The sequence below is a fragment of the Sorghum bicolor genome, chromosome 8 (assembly GCF_000003195.3).
Source record: "Sorghum bicolor cultivar BTx623 chromosome 8, Sorghum_bicolor_NCBIv3, whole genome shotgun sequence".
NCBI lineage: Eukaryota > Viridiplantae > Streptophyta > Magnoliopsida > Poales > Poaceae > Sorghum > Sorghum bicolor.
In genome coordinates, this window is record NC_012877.2 from 47194202 (window position 1) to 47219271 (window position 25070).

A 25070-nucleotide genomic window follows, 5' to 3' on the forward strand; every position below is an offset into this window, starting at 1 on the left:
CAAACCTCATCTTGATCTTCTCCACCTTGGTCACATGACTCCATGTCATGTCTCATATGCAATGAGCTCCTTCATCATCACATCATCATCTGTGGACTAATCTCCTATGTATCTCACATAAACACTATTAGTCCACCTAAGTTGTCAGTCAATTACCAAAACCAAACAAGGACCTTTCAGTTAGGAAGAAAGCTAGCCAGCCAGAGACAAACCTTCAGAGTCAACGAGCTGATTACCCACCGAGCAACACCACAGTGGAAAATGATATCACGAAGGATCTAGCTAAGAAAAAGTGTTATCACTACCGATAGGAAGGACACTATGTAAACTCTTGCCCACAGAGGAATCAATAGATGCATCATGAAAGTAGCCACACTGAGTTTAAGATATAGGAGTTTGTTCCCTTGTGTAATAAAAACACTAGTAGCAAAAGTCGAGTTTGTGTGCCTTGTGAACCTTTACTGCTTGGTTGAATTGTCTTTATGTTTATGTTTTATTTGGATCTTTGTAATGAGTGTAATGATCTTGAGTTTCTTCACAATTTTATTTAGTTTATATGTCTAAGGCATAAGGATTAATGACATAAATAGTTGGGTTTTGGTTTTTCTCTTGTTACCTTATCCTGCCTTTCTAGAGTATCTCATCTTTATCAGTTTATGTCTCTGTTCTTGGATGACCAAAAATCATGAGAAAATTCTGCATGATAGTGGACTTCAAGATTTTTCTCTGACCTCAAGAATCACCCCCATAGCTATTCTGGTATTGGAGTTATGAAAATCACAAGATGATACAGTTGTGCTGTCAAGAATCTGGATCAGTTTTGGTTGCTTACTGTTTGGGACAAATGTAACTATGGAATTTGGAAAAGTATTCCATAGCAAAGTTTTAGATAAGTTGCCAAGCTTTCTAAGGGTATAAGCTATAACCCTATTGGATTAACAGAACAAGAGTTATGTCTATTTTACTGTGCTAGTGATTTTCATATGGTGAGGAAATTTCAAGATATTTAATTCTTCCTTGCACATAAGTTCCTTGGGATGTCAAAAGGTCTCAATGCAAGATAACTTGTCAAGAAAAAGTGCAAGCTACCTCCTTGTGCCACCTAGTCGACCTTTCTTAAGGGGGGTAGAACCTTGATATCACGGGTTGATGCATTTTCAACTTATCTTGAAGTGAGAGTTGTCTCTTGAGATATTCTATGATTATGATCATCTCTCCTTCTCGTGTTATTGACGTTGGTCACTTGATGACAGGGAGTGTAGCATCCCATGGATCAGGAGCCCTATATGATGCCTCTTACTGATATGTGGGAAAAGAATGATGATCCTACGCTTAAAGGATGTTATAAGTATGATGAAGCTGAGTACTATCAAAATAATGATACTGAAGAGCAAGTTGGAAGTGAATCGAATCAGAATCCACAACGGCGAAAGAGAAAAAGGAAAAGCCATAAGAAGCCTGCTCATGGAAGTAAGGTGCAATGAGACTATATCAATAGAAGACTGAGCAATGTGGATATGCATAACATTCATGGAGCTACCAAAGTGGTTGGTGGCTATATTCAAGTAGACTCAGTGCTAGTTTTTGCTCTATTTGACCCGAGTGCTTCGCATTCTTTCATTTCCACCGACCTCTAGCTGACATCGGCCATGGAGGCAACGAGGGGCATGGTGCCCCTGAGGCCATGACTCACCAGAGGAAGACTCAGGCGAGCACGGTGAGCATGTTGTGTGCCTTGCAGTCGCCACCAAGGTCCACGAGCTCCACGCACACCAGCTACTCCCTGCTGAAACATGGTTAGAGCGTCTGTGTTGCTTGGCTTCACTTCCATGCTCGTCCAGGTGTGGAGGAGGTGCTCGTCGAGATGCGCCAGGTGCTCGTCGTGCTCGCCAAATGTAGAGGAGGTGCTCGCTATGCTCATCAGCCATAGCGTCAAGTAGCAAATCCCATCACCGTGATGTACCCACCACATGTTGTGTAAATGTGTAAAAGGAGGTATCTTTACCATTTGCTAAAAAGGTGATTTTATGTAAAGTAAACGAGGCAGCCAAACATACCATTCTCTAACAAGGCTTAGATAATATAAGCAAGCAAACAAGTTGCACAGGTTAAACTTGTCCAGAGTTGAAATCTAACTGGGCTAAAAATAAACCATGAAACAAAACAGACCTCAGGTGACCTATCCCACCACAAATGAAACAGACTACATGCAGATTACCTTCCTTGACAGGGTCAACAGTTCGTTCCATAGCAGTTTTTTGGTGTTCTACTGCAGCAGCTTGTGGTTCTTCTCGGGCAGCTTGGATCTGACTCGAGGCTTGTGCTGGAGGTGGCCGCCTCCTCCTCTGGGTCGCGGTCCCTCGAACTGCCGATTGAAGGAAGCTTGGTGCCGTTAAGGTCCGTACGGTGGCGCAGGCTGGTTGGGGTAGAAACTATATTGCGGCGGCGGCGGCTGATTGAAGAACTGTGCCGGCTGCGGCGTTGGTGCAAACTGGTGACTCCAACCTCCTACACCGTACACATCCCAATCCTCCTCTAGTCCTCGAGGCTGCGGGCCTCTCCCCCTCCCGCGTCCACCCATCGCCTCCCTGACAGCTTGAGCGAAGGATTTCCTCTTCTCTTCCCCCAGAACACCTCCGTGTACTGCAGCTTGGACGGAGAATCTATCCTGCATCCTCCTTCCTTTTCTCTCGTAGCTTTGTCCAGAGTCACGGCCTAGCTTTCCTAGGTGTGGCAGCGAGCGGAGACTGGCCAATGGTCATCGTCGGGAGGCTGAGCTATGTCGCCCCTGTTCTGGTAGAAATTTTCTCTCTTGATCTTGATCAGAATGTTTCTCTCTTGTTTGATTTATCCCTGTTCTTTTGGGATATTGCAGATCTAATCATCCACGTTTTCAATTTTCCATTTCCCTCTTAATGCCAGCATGACTCTATATCGGATACGCTTGCTATTGCCTTAGGCCTTGTTTAGATTTGAGACGAAATTTTTTTTTTGTGTCACATCGAATGTGTTGGAAGGATGTCGAGAGGGGTTTTTAGAAACTAATAAAATAATAAATTACATGGAAAACTGCAAGCTATTAAGCATAATTAATCTGTCATTAGTATATGTGGGTTACTGTAGCACTTAAGGCTAATTATGGAGTAACTAGCCTTAAAAGATTCGTCTCGCGATTTTCAACTAAACTGTGTAATTAGTTTATTTTTTATCTACATTTAATTTTCTATACATGTGTACAAAGATTTGATGGGATGAATGAAAAAATTTTATCCGTCATGGACTCTGCCGCTTCGTGCTATGACCATAAAGGAGCCCCAACTATGAAATCTGTGAACAAGGCCGGTTATGCTCATGATCCAGCACGGCACTGTTCGTTTAGTGCCGAGTTATTAGTTAGAAAAAGCCCGAGCGAAAAAGAGGACAGAAATTTTAGCTCTTTTAATAATATATATATTTTTTAAAAAAATATATTAATATTTTAGCTTTTGCATCGAATTAATGCATATAGTTATTTCTTATTACAAGGAAGACCATTGAAATCCAAAAAAACCTAAATTCAAGGTTTTTAACTAGAATATATAGATAGAAGTGTACAAGCAGTGGAAAACCCCAAAGTTTCTAGGCCCTCGGTGAAATCACAGGTACAGCAGTGGTGCTGCACCACTGTTGTACACTTGTGAGCCCACAGCACTTGCCTTTAGGACAACTGACCATTAACAACACCTCTATTATTGCATTTAGGACATATTACCAACAGGCAACAGTAGCAGCTATACTAGCATGACAAATGATCCCGTGTAATGTAAACAATCGGCAGTTTCACCGCATCTAGCACCTTGTCGACCATGACTTGTTTGAAGAAGTCTTCAGTGACATTATCAGATGTCAAGCCCTCACTGACATTAACACTCTGTACAAGGAGCACGTCATGGCACTGCATATTTGGCGGTGCCGTCTCCTGTGCTCGCAACGTGACAGATATATAGCGCTTGGAACATGGCGGCATAATTCCTATGTTTGGCTCTGCGTAGTACTTGGTTCTATTGGTCTTTATGTTAAATGCAATGTAGTCGTCCGTCTTGTTTGTCAGTTGAAGGCAACATGATATGTCCTTCCTTAGTTCGAATAGGAAGCGCAGCTCCAGGGATGGATCGACAGCAAGAACGTTGGAGTCAGAGCTCTGCTGCAAGAAGAAGGGATTTTTAATGCAGTGTATAGTGGGAGATCCAGAATGTACAAATATAGGGTTTGCGATCTTAAGAACATCTAAGGCACCTGAAAAAAAAAGGAACAATCGCTTGGACCTTTATGTGTGAGTCTGGCCAAAAACAACTATAAAGGAATAGTATGGTTTTGGTGCCTGGTGGAGAAAGTGATAGATGTGGTGAAACAACAGTAGATTGTTGTCTGTAATGTGTAAACAATCGGCAGAGATGTAATGAAACTGCAAGTTACTATGTGCCAAGTGTCACATCATGGAAAACGACCCCGAGGGTAATGTAAACAATCAGCAGTTTCACCATATGGTACCTATGATCATACCTGCTGGTCAAGTATCACAGCTTTCGAATGATCTGAAGATAGTGTCATTTTCTGAATCTTAGCTTCTAGTTCTTCTAGTTCATTGACAATGTCCTTTATGTAAGGCCTTTTGTTTCGGTCAGTGTCGACACATCGTAATGCTATATCGATGCAAGTCTTCACACGTAGCATGTTTATTTCTTGTGATGAATATACCCCAACGTGCCTTGCAGCCTTTCCTTCCAGTTGTTAGCTACCTGAGAAATTTGCGGATAAAATTAGAAAGATGGGTTGCATGCGCATAAAACTAATACACAACATAATAACACATACTCTCTCCGTATAGAATTTAAAAGTCATTTAGGACAATGACACGGTCTACAAAATACAACTTTAACCACTTATTTTTATAAAAATATTTTTAAAAAATAATATATGGATACTTTTATGAAAGTATTTTTTATAATAAGTCTATTTATATAATTTTCACATTTGCAAACCCAAACCCAGACCGGCTCTGGGGCGGTGTGGAAAGGGCAGTCGTCCACAGGTCCATCTCGCCAATGGGCCCCTCCCAAGGTTTGCAATGAATACTACTACTGAACCAAACATACATATCTAATACGCTAGAACAAATGAAAACCGGTGATCACGCAATGCAACGCGTGTCCATTCCTTTCATTTGACTTCTACGCAACTATTGGACTTCCTTTCGGCCTTTCCTTTTGCACGAGGCAGCGAGTCGCCGGCTCGCAGCCCGCCGCCGGCCAGGCACGTCCGCGCAACAGCGTGCACTCTGCTCATCTGAAATTCTGCATGGGGTGAGCCGCGATCATCCGCACACCACACTCTAATTCCATCTCCATCAGGCAGGAGCCAGCAGCACCACGGCAACAATCAGGTACGCCCGTATTTTTCTCTCTCTATCCTATAATCCCTAATCATGTTGTCGGCGTCTAGACTCGTGGTCTAGACACAAACGAGTATAAGTATGCGTGTCTCCCTAACCCGGATGGTGATGCAAGTGGAACACAGAGAGTTTATACTGGTTCGGGCTAAGGATGCCCTACGTCCAGTGTGAGATCAGGAGTCTGTATTGCCTTGCACCCAAAAGATGCTTGTAGTAGGGGCGAACAAGCAGGTTGCGAGAGAGGGCTAAGTTTCAAGTCTCGGCTTTGTGTGGTGAACAGAGCACTGCTAGCTACTCTGCGTGGAGGCTCGCTTGGAGTATGGTGGTTGTGTGTTGTGTCTGGCCGTGTCTTGGTTGTGAGCCCTGGCTCCCCTTTTATAGTCTCAAGGGGGGCACAGGTTCTTACATATGTGATTGGAGTTTTCTCTGCTGAGTGGTGAAGCCACAGTCCTGACCCTGTAGAAGCTTGCCCATCCCGTCCTTGAGGCATGGCTGACAGCATGGTTGCTCCTGTCGAGGGTTACCGAGCCCTGTTGGAGTCGTGGGGGTCGGATCGGTGATACTGCAGTTTGTCCTGTAATAGTAGGAAAAGACAGCTAACAGTGACACTGGTTAATCTCTCCATTTCTCTTTTACTGTGAGGCGGTACACCATAGTGAAAGAAGTGAGGTTACACAGTGAAAGAGGTAAGGCCACAGTGACCGGGGTGGTTGGAATAGTCGCCACCATGCCCTGCTGCGATATGGGAGTCACTGCGCCTGTCACGTCGTGGGTACGAGCGCCGTGCGTTGGAAGCCTTGCTCTGTGATAGAGGATCGGGCGAAGCGGCGTCGGCGCCCGAGCCCAAGAGGGGTCGGGCGAGGCGGAACTCGCGCCCGAGGCCTAGGGGGTCGGGCGAAGCGGAACTCGCGTCCGAGGCTAAAGGGGTCGGGCGAGCCGTGGTTTGGGCCCGAGGCCGAGGAGTTTAAATGAGCCGGGGCCCGTGCCCAGGCGATTGCGGATGGTTCGCTTTGCCTTTTGTGATTTTTATTATTCTGATCTGGGTATCCCTTTTTTATTGTACCCAACAGTAGCCCCCGAGCCTTTGAAGGGGTGGAGGCACCCTTTCAAAGGTTCTCTTTCAAGGGACTTTTTTGCTTGATTTGGGGCTTTTTTACTTTCTTCGGAGGGTGCGCGCGAGCGCACCCGCCGGGTGTAGCCCCCGAGCCTTTTGGAGGAATGGTGTTATTCCTTCAAAGGCTTTTACCCCTGAGTGTTGTAGTCGGGAGTATTTAAGGGACAGGTTGCGTGTTCTTTACACGTAGTGCCTGTTCCCATTATGCGAGAAAGCCCCCGAGCCCTTTCCCCACAAGGGTCGATCAGGTTCTTTCTCGTCTTGTAGTTACGTCCCTCATTCTTCCTTTCGATCGGAGGAGGGGTGGGTAGCGCCGTACTACCCTCGATGGGCGAGTATCGACGTTCCCTGGAAGCTACAAGCGGGTAAATCCAAGTGGATGTATGAATCCCGTTCGATAGGGGTCGGCTAGTGGCCTTATGGGCACATCTCAAAATACCCGAGGGCAGTCACGGTGGATGCCGGAACCGTTCGCTAGGTTCTGAGGGCTCGATGCCTCCCTCGATGGGATCCCACTCGCGTGACACCTGCATGGGTCTCGGATACGACTGCAAAGATGCGCCGACCCCCCGAGGGGCTCGGACCTTGGCCTCTATTGTGCTCATCTTCAGTCATCCCTCGCTCGGTCATCCTGAGGCAACTGTTCAAACCCGCTTTGCAGGTCAGTCTCGCAACCTCTAGAACGTAGGTGGCCGTGGCCTGGGGATCTTTACCTCAAAAGGTTTTTAGATTTGGTTACAGTGTTGGGGTCGGGCGAGACGGAATCTGCGCCCGACGGAAACCGCCTTGCAATTTTTGTTCAGGATCAGCAGGGGGTCGGGCGAGACGGAATCTGTGCCCGACGGAGACCAAGCGCCACTTGCTTTGGAAGGAACCGCCTTGACCTATCTTTTTAGGGCGGTCCTTTTGAGGCGCCGCGCGTGGGGAGTCGAAACGGCTATGCCGTTGTGCCCTGACCGGACGCGACGTTTCACCTGCGAAATTAATGCGCGTGTGCGGCGGGTGTGAGAATCGGAGGGAGTGGGCGCTTTGAATTTTTCACCTGGTGAGGGAGCGGGCGACGGTTGCTCTTTTCCCCCTTGATCTTCGGTGCAGGCGGTGTGGCCGTGGTGCGCTCCTTCTATAAAAGCAGCCGCGGGGGCCTTGGTTTCTTTCCTCCTACTCTTGCGCAAAAAAGCTCTTGCCTTCTCTTCTCCTTGCTGCCGTCTTCTCCACCCCGTCCCACAAAGCGCTCCACTTTGCTCGTAGCGATGGCCGGCGACGATGCGTGGCCTCCTAGCAACGTGACGTGGTCCGTGCTAGACGCGCACGTGAAGGCTGGGATCCTCCACCCCATCACGGATGCCAGGTTGCCGGAGTGAATTGCTCCCTCGGTGAATGAGAGGGAACCAAACCCGCCTCCGGGCTATGTGGTTTGCTTCCTGTAGTTCTTAGACCGGGGGTTCGGAACTCCGGCCAGCTGTCTTATCTGGGCGATTCTGCATTACTACGAAGTGGAGCTGCACAACTTCAACCCCAACTCGGTGATGCAGGCGGCTGTCTTCGCCACGGTGTGCGAGGGGTTCCTGGGGGTTCCTCCCCGCTGGAACCTCTAGCTTCACCTCTTCAAGGCGGACATGTCCGCCCGCTATGAGGGAGGGGAGAAGATTCCCCTACGGGTTGGTGGTTGCACGCTGCAGCTCCGCCAGGCGTGGTCCCACCAGTACATCTGGAGCGCCATGCCCTCGTCGAACCGGGGGTGGCAGAACGGGTGGTTCTACCTCTGAAACGACGGCGGGCTGCTCCCGGTGTATACTTGGAAGAAGGTGACGGAGTGCCCCGCGAAGTGGGCGTGGGGCGCCCCTGCGGAGGAGCAAAAGAGGCTCGCCCCCCTTCTTGCGGGGCTCGAGATGTTGCGCGACGCCAGAGTCACCGCGGTTATGATGGCGACGGCGTTCCATAAGAGGAGCTTGCTCCCGCTGGCGCAGCGGCGGGCATTTATGTTTGAGATGACCCGAGATGTCCCCTGGGTCGGGACAAGAATGTTGGAGGAGCCGGTGTCGGCGTCGGACGTAGCCGCCTAGGTCTCCAAGACCACGCACCCGGACCTAAAGAACTCCCGGGTGGTGCCGATGCGTCCTGAAAAGGGTTATATTTCTCTGGTAAGGCGCCGCCCTTGTTTTTGATTTTTGCGCTTATTCCTTTTCCTCCCTACCTTAATTCTGATTGCTGCTCATTTTGCAGGGGATAGGGGTTGTCAAGGACTCCCTGCCCCCTGTCCCTGAGGACAAGGAGCTCCGGGCCAAGAATCGGGCCCGGAACGAGGAGCTGAAGAAGGCAAAAGAGGACAAGAAGGCGAAGAGCGCGAGGAAAGCGCAACGCCGCGAAATCTCCGCCAAGAACCAACGCGAGGCCGAGAAGGCGGGGCTCCCTCCACCTGATTCTCCTGAGACTTCGGTCTCGGAGGTAGAGGGTGGGGGAGACAATGCTCATGGGCTCGACGAGCTCGAGGCGGAGGAGGACGACGTGATCCCCCCTGTCGGCGGGGGGATCGAGATCCTGAAGGGGTCGAAGGCCCGAGAGGGGTCGGAGGCCCCCGAGGGGTCCCAAGCACCAGGGGGCGGGCAGACCGTCCCCCACCTCATCGTGGATGATGAGGACGGCGCCTCACGAGAGGGCTCTATCCCCTTGGGTCCCCAGGAGGGGGAAAGGGTGCCAGGGGGCGAATCCGACGCGCCCCCACCGCCGGTGGTGTCGAAGGGTTCGACCGAGCCCACCCTGCGTCCGGGGCGGAGGTGGGAGGTTCGGCTGAAGCGCCACGGGCCAAAACCACCGTCGCAGCCCCTACGCCAACTGCTGAGGAGATGGGGGTCGGCTCGACGACCCCTGGTGCTGGCGTGGGCATTAAGGGGGCTCCGAGCTCCCAGAAGAGCGCTGCTCCCCGGGCAAGGTATGTGTAATCTCTCTGATCTTTCTTTTGGTTTTTTGTTTTTCTCTTTCATCTCAACTGGCGTTATTCTCTCCATCAGCCGAAAGCACAAGGTGGCCTCGGTGGAGCTCGCACCCCGGAATGCCGTGAATAGGGGGGCTCAGTCGACCCCCGGGAGGGCGAGGCCCAAGTCGCCGCCCGCGCTGAGCCACGAAGAGGGGGACCTTCCCCGCGACGAAGGCGGGCAGGAGACGAGGAAGACGCCAGACCCCTCGGCGAAGGAAATGGGGACGCCGAGACTCCACGAGTCGGAGGAGACGGTCCTGGGCCTCGGGGCTGTTCCCACTTCGGGGGGCCAGCCGAGAGGGTCAGGGTCAACCTGATCAGGCCGAGGGGGGCCAGGCCGGGGAAGCGCTCAGCGTGGTGCTTCCCGAGAGGTCCCATGGGAAGGGTCCAACTCGACCCGAGCCCCTTGCGAGGGAGGAGGGAGGGAGCATGGTCTGGGGCCAAAGTCCCATCATCTGGCCCAACCTTGACGACCCAGAGGGGAGGGCCAGGTTTGTTTTGGACGACCCGTCAGAGGCCTATCTCTAGCGAGGTCTTGAGGAATGCGGCCGCACGAGCATCGAGGCGCTCAACCGAGCGTCCGAGCTCGTGAGCCGCGATATGTTTAAGCTTGCCTAGGTACAATCTCTGTCCCTTTGTTGGTAAGGTGCTTGCGTCTTTGGGCTAACTCTTTGCTTAATATTTGAATTTGCAGGCGCTCCAAGCCGCTTCCCTGGAGAAGTCGACATTCCTCCGAGGGGAGCGGGACGCCTGGGCGGCCTGTGATGACGACAAGGCTATGCGAGAGGTGGCCGAGGGGGAACTCGTGAAAGAATGCGAGATCTCTGCCGAGAAGAGGGTCGGCGACCTAACCCAGGAGTGCCAAGAGCAGAGGGCTACCGCCGAGAGGTATAAGGGTGAGGTCGCTCGGCTAGAGGCTCTGCTCGCCGAAAAAGACCTTGCCCTGAACCAATCCCAGCCCGACCTCTCTGCAGCTCAGGGTGAGGTGGTACGTTGGCACCGGAGCTCGGCAGAGAACGAGAAGCGTGCCGAGGGTAAGAACTTTAAGTTTTTTACCTTGGCTCTTTTTGTATTTGGATTGGTTTTCCTGACTTTTATGCTCTTTTCGTTCTGTTTTTCAACAGAGTTGGAGAAGAAGGTGGCTTAGGTAGCCTCGACCGCCGACGCCTTGCAAAAGTCCCTCGACGCCGAGGTCGCGGACCGCTCGGCTCTGGAGGCCGTGGTCGCCTCGGCGTGCGAGGGGCTCAGGGTATCAGCGGGCGTGTCGGGGTCGTCACTGCGGAGCCGGGTCGAGGCTCTCTACTCCCAGGCTGGGGAGAGGATGAGGGAGGCACTCCACGCCGGGGTGAAGAAGGCCCTGGCGGTGGTGAGCTCTCACTACGTCGGCATTGATTTGCTGGCGGTTAGTGAGGGCTATGTCCTCCCTAATAACGAGGCGGAGGCCCAGGAGGAGCTGCAGAGACTTGGAGATGCCGCGGATGCCCCGGGAGATGCCCTAGCTGCCTTCTTCGACACTGAGGTGGAACTTCCCCCTCTTGGCGCGCAGGGACCTGGGCAAGCAGGGCAATAAGGCCCTTTAGTTAGATTTTTCTCTTTTTGTAAACATCAAAGGCCAGTGGGCCTTGTGTTCTGTGTGTAAAACATTAATGCGAAGTACGAATGTTTATATGATTGCTCCCTTTAAGATTTTCTTTATATTTCTTGTTGTCACTTTTTTCCCTATGTCGACCCGACCTCGGCAGCGCGGGGTCAGGTGAGATACCTAGGGTCTACGCTAGTCAAAGCGTCCGAGCCCAAGTCCTTTCCTTTTCCTTAGTAATTTTTCGAAGTCCGGATCCGTCTCCCGATCCTAGGGGGTGAGTAGAGGTCGTCCTTGCCCGTGGGCGTGGATCTTTCCTCGGGTTCACGCCTTAAGGTTTTAGGGGATGGTTCTGTGGTTTCTTAAATCCCTTTAGGAAACGAAAGAAAGACACTAGGTCGGGGTGTTTTGACTTGTGCGAAAAAAGGAAAAGAGATTCAGAGTTGCTAGAAGGGGTTCCCCCCGTGTAGCCCCCGAGGGAGGCTCGGACCCTGCAAGGCAGGTCCGAGGCTTACTCTCTAAAAGGAACGACCATATAATTTTGAACTTTCATTTATTCTTTCGAGATGATGAACAAATGGATATTTTTATAAAGTTCTAAGGGTAGAAGCGACGTAGCTGTTCTATGTTCCACGCGTTCTTGAAGACCTCCCCTGCTTCGTTGGCGAGCTTGTAAGTGCTGGGTCGGAGGACTTCGGCGATGATGAAGGGTCCTTCCCAGGGGGTCGTGAGCTTGTGATGACCCTTGTTGCTTTGCCTAAGCCTCAGCACCAAGTCACCGACTTGAAAGGCTCGACCTCGGACTCGTCCCGCGTGGTATCGGCGGAGGGCCTGCTGGTACTTGGCAGAGTGTAGGAGGGCTACGTCTCTGGCTTCATCCAGTTGGTCCAGCGCGTCTTCTTGGAACGTCTTGCAGTTGTTTTCGTCGTAGGCTTGTACCCTTGGAGACCCGTACTCTAGATCCGTGGGGAGGACGGCTTCCGACCCATAGACCATGAAGAACGGGGTGAAGCCTGTGGCTCGGCTTCGGGAAGTCCTTAGACTGCAGATCACGGTCGGCAGCTCTTTGAGCCACTTTTTTCTGAACTTGTTCAACTGGTTGAAGATTCTGGGCTTCAGTCCCTGGAGGATCATGCCATTAGCACGTTCCACCTGACCATTGGTCTTTGGGTGAGCGACTGCTGCCCAGTCCACACGTATGTGGTGCCTGTCACAGAATTCTAGAAACTTCCGCCCGGTGAACTGTGTGCCGTTGTCAGTGATTATGGAGTTGGGTACTCCAAATCGGTGGATGATATCCGTGAAGAACAGCACTGCTTGTTCGGCCTTGATCCTGGTGATGGGTCGGACCTCGATCCACTTGGAGAACTTGTCGATTGCGATAAGCAAGTGGGTGAAGCCCCCGGGTGCCTTTTGCAGAGGCCCGACGAGGTCGAGGCCCCAGACAACAAAAGGCCAGGTGATGGGGATCGTCTGCGGAGCCTGAGCGGGGAGATGAACCTGCCGAGCGTAGAATTGGCATCCCTTACAGGTCCGCACGATCTCCGTGGCATCAGCCACGGCGGTGGGCCAGTAGAAACCTTGCCGGAAGGCGTTTCCTACTAGCGTCCGAGGCGCGGCGTGGTGGCCACAAGCCCCCGAGTGTATGTCTTCTAGGAGCTTGATTCCCTCCTGACGGGGGATGCAATGCATAAGGATGCCTGAGGGGCTACGCTTGTACATCTCTCCGTCAAGGAGGAGAAAAGTCTTTGCGCGACGAGCCACACGTCGTGCCTCAGTCTGGTCTGAGGGTAAAGTGTCGTCGACGAGGCGTTGCAGCAAGGGGTAGCGCCAATCTGGCGAGTTGTCTGGTGCGGGGGGTTCGGACTTGATGTCCATGGCCTCCTGCTCCTGAGCCGTGGAGACCTTGGGGTCGGGGCCTGAGTCGCCTGGGAGTTGATCCGAGCCCCTGTCGTCTTTGCAGTCGACGGAAGGCTTATAGAGGTCGCTGACAAAGACATCCGAGGGGATCGTGGCCCGCTCGGACGCCATTTTGGCGAGCGCATCAGCGGCCTCATTGTATTTCCTTAACACGTGGTTAAGTTCGAGGCCGTCGAATTTTTCCTCCAAACGCCGGACAGCTTTGCAATACACATCCATCTTGGGGTCGTGGCAGCTGGACTCTTCCATGACTTGGTCGATGATGAGTGTGGAGTCGCCTCAGACTTCATGCCGCTTGATCCCGAGCTCGATCGCGATGTGGAGACCATTGACAAGGGCCTCGTACTCCGCTGTATTGTTTGAGGCAGGGAAGTGGAGTCGGATTGCATATCGCATTCTTACCCCGAGGGGTGAGATGAAGACGAGGCCAGCGCCGACCCCAGTTTTCATCAAGGACCCGTCAAAGTACAAGGTCCAGCACTCGTGCTGGATCTGGGGTGGAGGGAGTTGGGTTCCCGTCCACTCAGCAACAAAATCCGCCAGGGCTTGGGATTTTATAGCTTTCTGAGGCTCATAGGTGATCCTATCACCCATAAGCTCTATAGCCCACTTAGCAATCCTAGCATTGGCCTCTCGGTTTTGAATCACTTCTCCTAGGGGGAAAGATGATATTACCGAGACCGGGTGAGACTCAAAATAATGGCGGAGTTTGCGTCGGGCTAAGACTACCGCGTAGAGTAGTTTTTGGATTTGGGGGTATCGGTTCTTCGTGTCGGATAGTACCTCGTTGACGAAGTACACCGGCCTTTGGACCGGTAGGGCGTGCCCTTCTTCCTTCCTTTCGACCACGATAGCTGCGCTGGCCACCTGATCGGTGGCTGCGACGTAAAGGAGCAATGGTTCCCCTTTGGCGGGAGGTACCAAGATGGGAGGGTTAGTGAGCAGGGCCTTGAGCTTGTCAAGGGCTTCCTGGGCCTCGGGGGTCCAGGAAAAGTGCTCGGATTTTCTAAGTAACCTATACAGAGGTAGTCCTTTCTCCCCGAGACGGGAGATGAAACGACTGAGGGAAGCTAGGCATCCCATGACTCTGTGTACTCCCTTTAGGTTACGGATTGGGCCCATGTTTGCGATGGTCGAGACCTTTTTAGGATTGGCCACGATCCCTCGCTCAGACACAATGAATCCGAGGAGCATGCCTCGGGGCACCCTGAAAACGCATTTTTCGGGGTTGATCTGATCCCTTTGGCCTTGAGGCATCGGAATGTCTTATCCAGGTCGGCCACCAGGCCGCTTGCCTTCCTAGATTTGACAACAATGTCGTCTACGTAAGCCTCTACTGTTTTGCCTATGAGGTCCCCGAAGACCTGGAGCATACATCGCTCGTATGTAGCCACCGCGTTCTTAAGGCCGAAAGGCATGGTTACGTAGCAAAACATTCCGAAAGGGGTGATGAAAGAAGTCACGAGCTGATCGGACTCTTTCATCTTGATTTGGTGGTAACCAGAATAAGCATCAATAAAAGATAAAATTTCACATCCCGCAGTGGAGTCGACTATTTGATCGATACAAGGTAATGGAAAGGGGTTCTTAGGACATGCTTTATTTAAACTAGTATATGTTGACGGTCCTTAGGTACTAAAATTAATCATCAAATAAACATGGAAAAGGATCTATATGGACCAAACATCTAGAATTAGGGTTTTATCTAACAGAATTCCACGAGCTTTGGTGTTTATCTATTTCTATAGGGGGTTATCAGAGAATATGGAGAGAAGGCCCACATGTCATGTTTACAACGAGATAATTATGTGCTGCCCAATTTTCCTCAATCTAGAAGACTCCAGAAGCCACGGGAAGGAAGCGGAAGACGATCGGGCTCGGGGGCAGGGCGCCCGCCCACCCCCCTTGGGCGCCCACCCAGGGTTAGAGTCCAATCAGGACTCTCTTTCGGGACTATGCTCCACCGACCTAAAGGATCAATCTAAACCATACAATCAGTGTCGGTTTGATCCAACGGCCCAAATTCACTTGAAAGGACTATATAACCAAGGCCTCTCCACCCCTGGGGGAGAGAGGAGAAGAGAAGAAATCATTATCAGAGGTAGCCATCAAAGTTAGGGTTTAGAGCTTCTCTCCCACAGAGAATTAGAATTAGCTACTTCCTAATCCTTCAAGTTTAGAGGTTTGATTAGATAGCAATTAGAGAAGTAGAGCATTACGCTCTGGATTCGGATCTTCGGTAATAAAGATTGGTATTATTCATATCTTTCTCTAATACTTTGTTCTAATTGCATTATGTCTCTAATTATTATGTTCTTAGTTTGCTCTAGTTCTATATTTAATATAGTTATGATTGATAATGAGTTTATGTATAAGTTTGCAATGCGCTTAGCTCTTGACGCGAGGGAGTTAAGTGGTAGATCACATGTGGGCGTGGTGCTTAGATGTTGTTTACCTGCAAATGTATCCTATTGGCCGGGTCGTGTGGTAGTTCGCGATAGTGACAGCTTCATTGATTCTTATATAGTCCACCCTCCGTTGATAGGACAGGCAGAACTGGTATTGCGGAGTAAGTCTTGCAATGTTCTGATTTACTTTAGCAATGTTCCTTATACATGAATGAAGAGTCTTTTATGCTATATATGATCTTGTAGATAACTAGAGTAGATTATGACTTAGTAGATAGTAGATAACTTAGAATCCATTCTCTAGCTAATCCGATATCACCTACATATATGAGGAGTAGTCTATTTTCTAATCGTTGTGTTATTTACCCATGAACTTACAATTCATTATTATTATCTTTATGGTTTACCCCCCTGCTAAAGTAAGTGACTATGTGACGAGTTTCTCATTAGTAATCATGTTCTTGCAAGTTTATCTCTAGTCTATGCCTTGATAGATTTTGTCCTTATTTTAATTTCATCTCTTTCGTTCTCTTAAGCAGAATTATAAATAACGATACCTGGAATACTTATCTTGGTGAAATGCTACAATGAGGTGTTTTATCTGTGCGCTTGCGGATAGAATAGATTATTTTCTAGAGAGAGCCTCCATATTTATAAATACCTTTGTACACTCTGGCACCATGCTGGGGATGACAACCTAGTATCTAAGTGGTGTTAGCTAGTGTCAACAGTATAGTCTACACACATCCTCCACTTCCCATTTTTCTTTTTAACTAGTACAGGGTTGGCTAACCACTCGGGATGGAATACCTCCTTGATGAATCCAGCCGCCAGCAACTTGTGGATCTGCTCCCCAATGGCCCGGCGCTTCTCCTCGTCGAATCGGCGCAGGCGTTGCTTCACGGGCTTGGAGCCGACTCGGATGTCCAAGGAGTGCTCGGCGACTTCCCTCGGTATGCCAGGCATGTCCGAGGGACTCCACGCAAATATGTCGGCATTTGCGCGGAGAAAGTCGACGAGCACTGCCTCCTATTTGGGGTCAAGGCTCGAGCTGATCCTCAGCGCCCTGCCCTCAGAGGTCTTGGGGTCGAGGAAGACGAGCTTGGTCTCCTCTGCCGGCTCAAAGCTTCCGGCGTGACGCTTGGGGTCGGGGATGTCCTGGTCGCCGTCGCCGAGGCTGGTGAGGATAGATAGAGACTTAGCTAGAGCCTCGGCCTGCTCGATGCACTCGACGTCGCACTGGTAGGCGTGCTGGCTCGTCGTGCTGACGGTGATGATGCCGTTTGGTCCCGGCATCTTGAGCTTGAGGTAGGTGTAGTTGGGGACGGCCATGAACTTGGCGTAGCATGGTCGACCTAGGATCGCGTTGTAGGTTCCTGGGAACCCGACCACGTGGAAAGTGAGGACCACCCGTCTGAAGTTGTCGGGGTCCCGAAGCAGACGGGCAGATCGATCTGCCCTAGGGGATGGGCGCGATGTCCCGGCACCACTCCGTGGAATGGCGATGCGTGATTCCTCAGCCGAGACTTGCTGATCCCCATGAGGTCCAGAGTCTCAGCGTAAAGAATGTTGAGGCCACTGCCTCCGTCCATCAACACCTTTGAGAGACGAGTCTCGGCGATGATGGGGTCGACGATCAACGGATTACTCCCAGGGTTGGGGATCTGATCCGGGTGATCCTGCCAATCGAATGTAATTGCGCTCTCGGACCATTTGAGGTATGAAGGCACGGCTGTACTGACTGCGCAAACTTCTCGGAGTACGCGCTTCCTCTGACTTGCGGTGAGGCAAGCCGCACGTCCCCCAAAGATCAAGAGGCAGTTCTTGACCTTGGGGAACCCTTCTCCCTGGGGTCGTCGTCCTTGGGGGGATCTTTAGCGCCCTCCTTGACTATGATGTCGGTGTAATACCGACGTAGGACAGTGCACTCCTCAAGGGTGTGCTTGGTTGGGCCCCTATGATAGGGGCATCGTTTCTTCAACATCTCGTCAAAGAGACCGGGGCCAGCAGGAGCCCGCTTGGGGTTCTTGCGATCTGCCGTGGCTACCAGGTTGTCGTCCGACTGACCCTGCTTCCCCTTGCGACCTTTCTTCTTTTTCTTGGGGTCGCGTGAGCCCAAGGCCTCGGTGGCCTCGACCTTTTGTTTCCCCTTGGCCGTGCCGTCGGAGAAAATGGAACCAACCGCCTCTTCGCCTGAGGCAAAGTTGGTGGCGATGTCGAGCAACTGGCTGGTGCTCGTGGGGGTCTTGCGACCGAGCTCGTGTACCAGTTCCATGCAGGTGGTACCGGCGATGAAGGCTCTGATGACGTCAGAGTCTGTGATGTTGGGGAGCTCGGTGCACTGCTTGGAGAATTGCCTGATGAAGTCTTGGAGGGACTCGTCAGGCTTCTGCCGGCAGCTCCTGAGGTCCCAGGAGTTTCCAGGGCGCACGTATGTGCCTTGGAAGTTCCCGACGAAGATCCTGACCAGGTCGGCCCAGTCGTGGATCATGCGCTCAGGGAGGTGCTCAAGCCATGCCCTGGCCGTATCGGCCAGGTGAAGTGGCAGGTTGCGGATGATGAGCAAGTCGTCTTCCGCCCCGCCCAGCTGACATGCTAGGCGGTAGTCCGCTAGCCAGAGCTCAGGGTTGGTTTCCCCTGAGTACTTGGTGAGGTTAGCGGGCTGTCGGAATCGTGCCCGGAATTTGGCCCATGTGGATGGCCTCGCTGAAGACGCGGGGGCCCGGAGGCTTCGGCGACGTGCTGCGGTCGTGGTCGGGGTCGTACCTCCCGCCTCGGCGCGGTCGATAGCGCCGAGACTCGGCCTCGTCCCTGTCACGCCGTCTGGCCTCAAGGGTGGCCCGGCGTCCGCGTTGACCCTGACGCGTTCGTAGACAGATGGGGCCCTGTTGCCCCCTTGCGGGTTAGGGGGCGGCGGACCCTGCATCGTTGGTGCCCTGTTAGGAGGGGGTCAGTCCCCTTGGCGCCTCGTGCCGTGGGACTGCGATGCAGAACTTTCTGCGTTCTGCACCACAGCTTGCTCCAGGAGACCACGTAGCCCTTGGCGCACCCTTCTCCCCTCAGGGGTCGATGGCTCGGGCATCGCCCTGAGGAGGAGTGCGGCAGCCATCACGTTATGGCTGGCTGTGCTGAAAACTGGGGGTTGTCACCCCCTTCATCCTCGATAATGCGGTGATTGATGTCCCGAGCGCGGTGTCTAGCCTCGCCCCCTTGCAAGGTCTCGCGGAGTTGGCGGAGGCGTACGCGCTCTTCTTCGAGCCTGGCCTCCAGCTCATTGAGCTGCTCGAGGTTAGGGCACTGTCCTCCTGCGGGGGCTGATGCGGCTCCGCGGGCTTCAGGATGGGTCCCGGGAGTCATGTTGGGAGGTGGAGTGGCGTTCCCCTGCCTAGATGGTCCTGCATCCCCTTGAGCGTTGGGGGGGCGCTCCTCCGACCTCGAGGTTGAAACACTCTCATGACGGATCGTAGCCGCCGTCGTCAGAGTCGGAGTAGCCGAGGCAGTAGTTGCTGGCCTCCAAAAAATGCATGAAAGTTTCTGGGTCGCCACAACCGGAAAAGTCAGCGCCGGCCCACTCATCGTCTCCTGAGATAGGATCCTCAGGGTACGACGAAACGGGTGGTGTAGCGATAAGGTCCAGGGTTGACCTCTGGTGATGCCCCAGAAGATCCGCATATGCACTTAGTGAAGTGCTCACGGAAGAGGCGTAAGTGGCGGCTGCGTTCGTGAGGCCCAGAGGGAGCTCGGGAGGTGCTGCAGTCTTTACTCCATCCGCGGATGGAGGGCGACGAGAAGTCGAGGCCCCCTGGTCCTTCTTCTGAGGAGGGGGCGAGAGCCGTGCTTTGCCCTTCGACCGAGGCGGAACAGGAGGTCTCGAGGATCCCCTGTTGGTCCGTGGAGTGGAGCTTGATGCTCCGCGGGCCCTTCCTCTAGCACCTGTCGGGCCAGAGGAGTGGGCTGAGGGATATGCGGGGGGAGGGCCGGACGGGCCCTTGCCTCGGTGGTTGGGTCACGGATCCTGGACCTCTGACGCCTCCGTCGGGCACCCCCCGCATGATGCCCCGAGCGCCTCCCAAGCACTGGCTATGGTGGGATTAGCTCAGGGCGAGGCTCGGCGTCACCACGTGGTGGGAGGAGGACCATGTCATAGCCGGAGCCAAGTGACATGAACTCCAAACTCCCAAACATCTTGATGGTGCCGAGGCGAAGTGGGTGCAATCCGTCAGCCATCCGGGCTTTCCCCAGTAGGGAAAGATGGATGCCACGCAAAAGGCCCTTACCTGGCACGCCAACTGTCGGCGTCTAGACTCGTGGTCTAGACACAAACGAGTATAAGTATGCATGTCTCCCTAACGCAGATGGTGATGCAAGTGGAACACAGAGAGTTTATACTGGTTCGGGCTAAGGATGCCCTACGTCCAGTGTGAGATCAGGGGTCTGTATTGCCTTGCACCCAAAAGATGCTTGTAGTAGGGGCGAACAAGCAGGTTGCGAGAGAGGGCTAAGTCCCAAGTCTCGGCTTTGTGTGGTGAACAGAGCACTGCTAGCTACTCCGCGTGGAGGCTCACTTGGAGTATGGTGGTTGTGTGTTGTGTCTGGCCGTGTCTTGGTTGTGAGCCCTGGCTCCCCTTTTATAGTCTCAAGGGGGCACAGGTTTTTACATATGTGATTGGAGATTTTCTCTGCTGAGTGGTGAAGCCACAGTCCCGACCCTATAGAAGCTTGCCCATCCCGTCCTTGAGGCATGGCTGACAGCATGGTTGCTCCTGTCGAGGGTTACCGAGCCCTGTTGGAGTCGTGGGGGTCGGATCGGTCATACTGCAGTCTGTCCTGTAATAGTAGGAAAAGACAGCTAACAGTGACACTGGTTAATCTCTCCATTTCTCTTTTACTGTGAGGCGGTACACCATAGTGAAAGAAGTGAGGTTACACAGTGAAAGAGGTAAGGCCACAGTGACCGGAGTGGTTGGAATAGTCGCCACCATGCCCTGCTGCGATATGGGAGTCACTGCGCCTGTCACATCGTGGGTACGAGTGCCATGCGTTGGAAGCCTTGCTCTGTGATAGAGGATCAGGCGAAGCGGCGTCGGCGCCCGAGCCCAAGAGGGGTCGGGCGAGGCGGAACTCGCGCCCGAGGCCCAAGGGGTCGGGCGAAGCGGAACTCACGTCCGAGGCTAAAGGGGTCGGACGAGCCGTGGTTTGGGCCCGAGGCCGAGGAGTTTAAACGAGCCGGGGCCCGCGCCCAGGCGATTGCGGATGGTTCGCTTTGCCTTTTGTGATTTTTATTATTCTGATTTGGGTATCCTTTTTATGGTACCCAACACATGTAACGCACAATGCTACCTTATTTTATGATATTTCAGTTAATAATATTTTTCTGAAATTAACATGGCCATGTTATAAACAAAATATGCTTCTGGTAATGACAAAAGAAAGAAGAAAAAGTGAATAGATAATTTAGTAGAATCTCATCATAGTGCCTTTCATAAATTTCTTAACAGTAATACAAGCAATTTAAGAGATCCAGATGCATTGGCGATAGTTGCTATGGAGAAACCAGCTAATGCTAATCCGAAAGATCAGGATCATATGAAATACAATTTTTGAGGTATTGTAATATGTGTACAAAGTAGTTCATATGCATATTGCTTTTGCATTCAATTAACTATTTGGTATATGTATATATACCAGCAATTAGTATTTATAGTGTTTATATAAAAAAAGATCTACCCTATCCAAAACTTCTTCAAAACGACTTCTAAATTCTATACGGAGAGAATATAATATAACAATATGAAAAAGACGTCTCGGTTGCTTACAAACTCAATGAACTGTTCACGAGGCATATCAAAACGGCGGGAGTTGCCATCATTTCCATCCAATATTCTGATAATTATAACTCCCAAACTGAACACGTCAAACTTTCTTGATATGTCGCCACTATTTATGTATTCTGGTGGCATGTACCCTCTATTATATGTGATATCATAATCATCAAATAAATTAAGGTTAGCCAGTGCAATAGAATTAAGGAGATGCATATCCATGTTGCCAGAACAGTTGGTTTATTGAAATATATATGGTGCGTCAACTTACAAAGTTCCTTCGCGAGCTTTAGTTTGATAGGTGTTTGTTGAAGAAACAAGTCTGGACAAACCAAGATCTCCAATTTTTGCCGTCATGTTCTTGTCCAGCAATATATTAGCAGGTTTCAAGTCCATATGGTAAATAGGTTTCCCCTGTTCACTATGCAGGCGGTTTAAGCCCTCACAGATCCCTTTGATAATTTTGTAACACGTCAGCCAGTCAAGATCACAAGAGTCAGCTGCAATTGAATGAAAAGAAACAGGAGGTAGTATAAATCTAAGGAAGCATATATATATATATATATATATATATACATATATATATATGTATATATATATATACATATATATATATATATATATATATATATATATATATATATATATATATATATATATGCGCGCGAAACACTAGCAAATGAACAGTAGTATATACCGTACCGTACCTAAAATATGCTTATCAAGGCTTCCGCCCTCCATATATTCGAAGCAGAGAACTCTCTCCATTACTGTAGCAGCCTGTAGTCCCCCTTTGTGAGGAAGGAACTTACGGTGTGATTCGTGGCAGTAGCCAATTAACCGAACAACATTTGGATGGTTGATCTTGCTAAGGCTATGGAATTCCTTGTCAAACGCCTTATCATCAAGTCCATGGAGGGGATGAAGCTTCTTCACAGCAATCTTTTGCCCATCATACGTGCCCTGTTGTGATCAAACGCGTGAAACTTGTATCATTCCAAACCAAGGGGAAGTTAATTAATACGCTCTAATGATTAAGTCCATCGTTCGTACCCTGTAAACAACTCCATACCCACCACTGCCAACCAGTAGGTCATCTGCAAAATCGCCTGTAATAGTTTTGATCAAGTCTAGTTTAAAGTACGTGCTCTCCGACATGCTTTATCTTGGATCTTGTTCCTGAGACAGAAAAAAGAAGAAGAAGACATTTTCACTTAAGACGAGAGGATATGTTAATAAGGATTCAAAAAAGACTAATCATCTCAGGTAATATAATCAGCTGACGGCCTGGCATCGGCCTTCTCGCCAGCGCCCGGAGGCAGGTGCTGCGAGCTAGAAGAAGCATTCTGGCACTAGAACTTCGACATGTACACACAACTGACCTGGAGGAGATGAGCCTACCAGTAGGGAGAAAGAGTGGTTTGCTCCTTGCCGATGAAGATTGATTTGCTGCAGTTGATTTTGTACTTAAACATTTAGGACTCCGATCCGATAGTGGGAACCAGTTTGGGCCCGCTAGTCTAGTCCACCCCTTCCCTTCATCCAAGCCAATCCATCACTCTCTTTAGTATTTGTTTTGTGTGGGCTTCCTTCTTTTTTAATAAAAATACTAGAAAATCGTAATCTTCCTCCGAGATTTTGACCCGGCGAGCCTACACCTAATGCACAACACCTAATGCACACATAACCAAGATGTTTTATATATTGATAGTGCCAAGTTGAATTTGAGTATTTGTTATTCATAATAAGTCTAGTTAATTGAATCCATATGTGTAGCCCCTACAAATGACTAGGACCGTTCTCGATCCGGCTAGCTCTACAAATCCATTTGTAAGGACGGTTGGATCTAGAGACACCCCTATAAATAGATGTCGAGAAAAAATTAGGTCTTGTAATTCAAATTATTAAATGACCTCATATAGGGAAATGACCAAAACAAAAGTATAGATCTTGAGAAGTTATAACTTCATAGTTGACAACATTTTCATTGAAATCATTTTATAAAAAAAACTACGTTTGAATTTCTCAATTTTGAATTTTGAATTTTTCAAATGACCTCGAATAGAGAAATAACAAAAACAAAAGTTGTAAATCTCAAAAAATTATACAACTTTATAATTTATAATTTTTTATTTGAATATCTAGTTGAGGATAATTACGTCTAAATTTCCAACTTATGAACTTCAAATTTTTCAAACGACATTAGAGGAGAAACAATAAAAATAAAAGTTGTAGATCTCAAAAAAGTATAAAACTTTATAGTTAACCACTTTTTCATTTGAATTCGTTTATACAGCCAAACACCCATTTAATATTAGTTTAGTATACTAAGAGGAGAAAGAAATGTGTGACTTGCAAATTCTAGAAAAAATGCCTTGTAGGATTTGAGAATTCAAGAAGGTAACTTTAACAATTTTGAAAATAGATTCGCAGGAACAACTCATTTTTAGTTGCCCCTACAAACCTGTGATTTATAGAGACGCTTGGGTACGAGCGGCTAGGCAAACCACTCCTACAAAGCCTCTAGAGCCGCCCTAGAGAGGTATTATGTAGTAGTGACATTTAGAACTCTCCGTTTGGACCCGCTAGTCTATTCCACCCCTTTACCGTACCTTCACCCAAGCCAGGGCATCACTCTCTTTGCTACTTGTTTTTTTTAATCTCTTTGCTACTTTCTGTGTGAGATTAGCTACTATGACTTTGCTTCCTTGTTTTTTTCTTTTAAAAAAAGGATACTATAAATCATATTCTTCTCCAAGACTTTGACCTGGCAAGTCTACGCCCAATGCACACATAACCAAGATGCTTTATATATTGATAGTGCCAAGTTGAATTTGAGTATTGTTGTCCATAAGTCTAGTTCATCGAAGAAGCCAATTAACAAACACTATGTCAGCATACCAATTACTCAAATTTTTCGTTAATTACTTTTTCATTTGAATTCGTTTATAAGACAGCCATTTTAATATTAGTTGAGTATACTAAGAGGAGAAATAAATGCATGACCTGCAAAATCTAGAAAAAAATGCCTTGTAGGATTCGAGAGTTCAAGAAGGCAATTTTAAGAATTCTGAAAAACACATTCATAGGTACAACTCATTTTTAGTTGCCCTACAAATCTATGATTTATAGAGACGCTTGGGTACGAGTGGCTGGGCAAATCACTTCTACAAAGCCTCTGGAGCCACCGCTACAGAGGTGTTATGTAGTAGTGACATTTAGGACTCTCCGTTTGGGCCACCCAAGCCAAGGCATCACTCTCTTTGCTACTTGTTTTTTAATCTCTTTACTACTTTTTTTTAAAAGATACTAGAAATCATATTCTTCTCCAAGACTTTGACCTGGCAAGTCTACGCCTCATGCACACATAACCAAGATGCTTTATATATTGATAGTGCCAAGTTGAATTTGAGTATTGTTGTCCATAAGTCTAGTTCATCCAAGAAGCCAATTGACAAACACTAAGTCAGCGTACTAATTACTAAAAATTTTCGTTAACCACTTTTTCATTTGAATTAGTTTATACACCTAGACACATATTTTAATATTAGTTGAGTATACTAACAGGAGAAAGGAATGTGTGACTTGCGAATTCTAGAAAAAATGCCTTGTAGGATTGAGAATTCAAGAAGGCAAGTTTAAGAATTTTGAAAAATATATTTGTAGGAATAACTCATTTTAGTTGCCCCTACAAATCTATGATTTATTGAGACGCTTACGTACGAGCGGTTGGGCAAACCACTCCTACAAAGCCTCTGGAGCCACCCCTATAGAGTTATTATGTTACAGTGACATTTAGGACTCTTCGTTGGGCCTGCTAAT

At 49.6% G+C, this 25070-nt stretch overlaps 1 pseudogene; it reads right to left on the reverse strand.

The window, feature by feature from the left end:
• LOC8064081 lies at window positions 3517-22791 on the reverse strand (annotated as a pseudogene).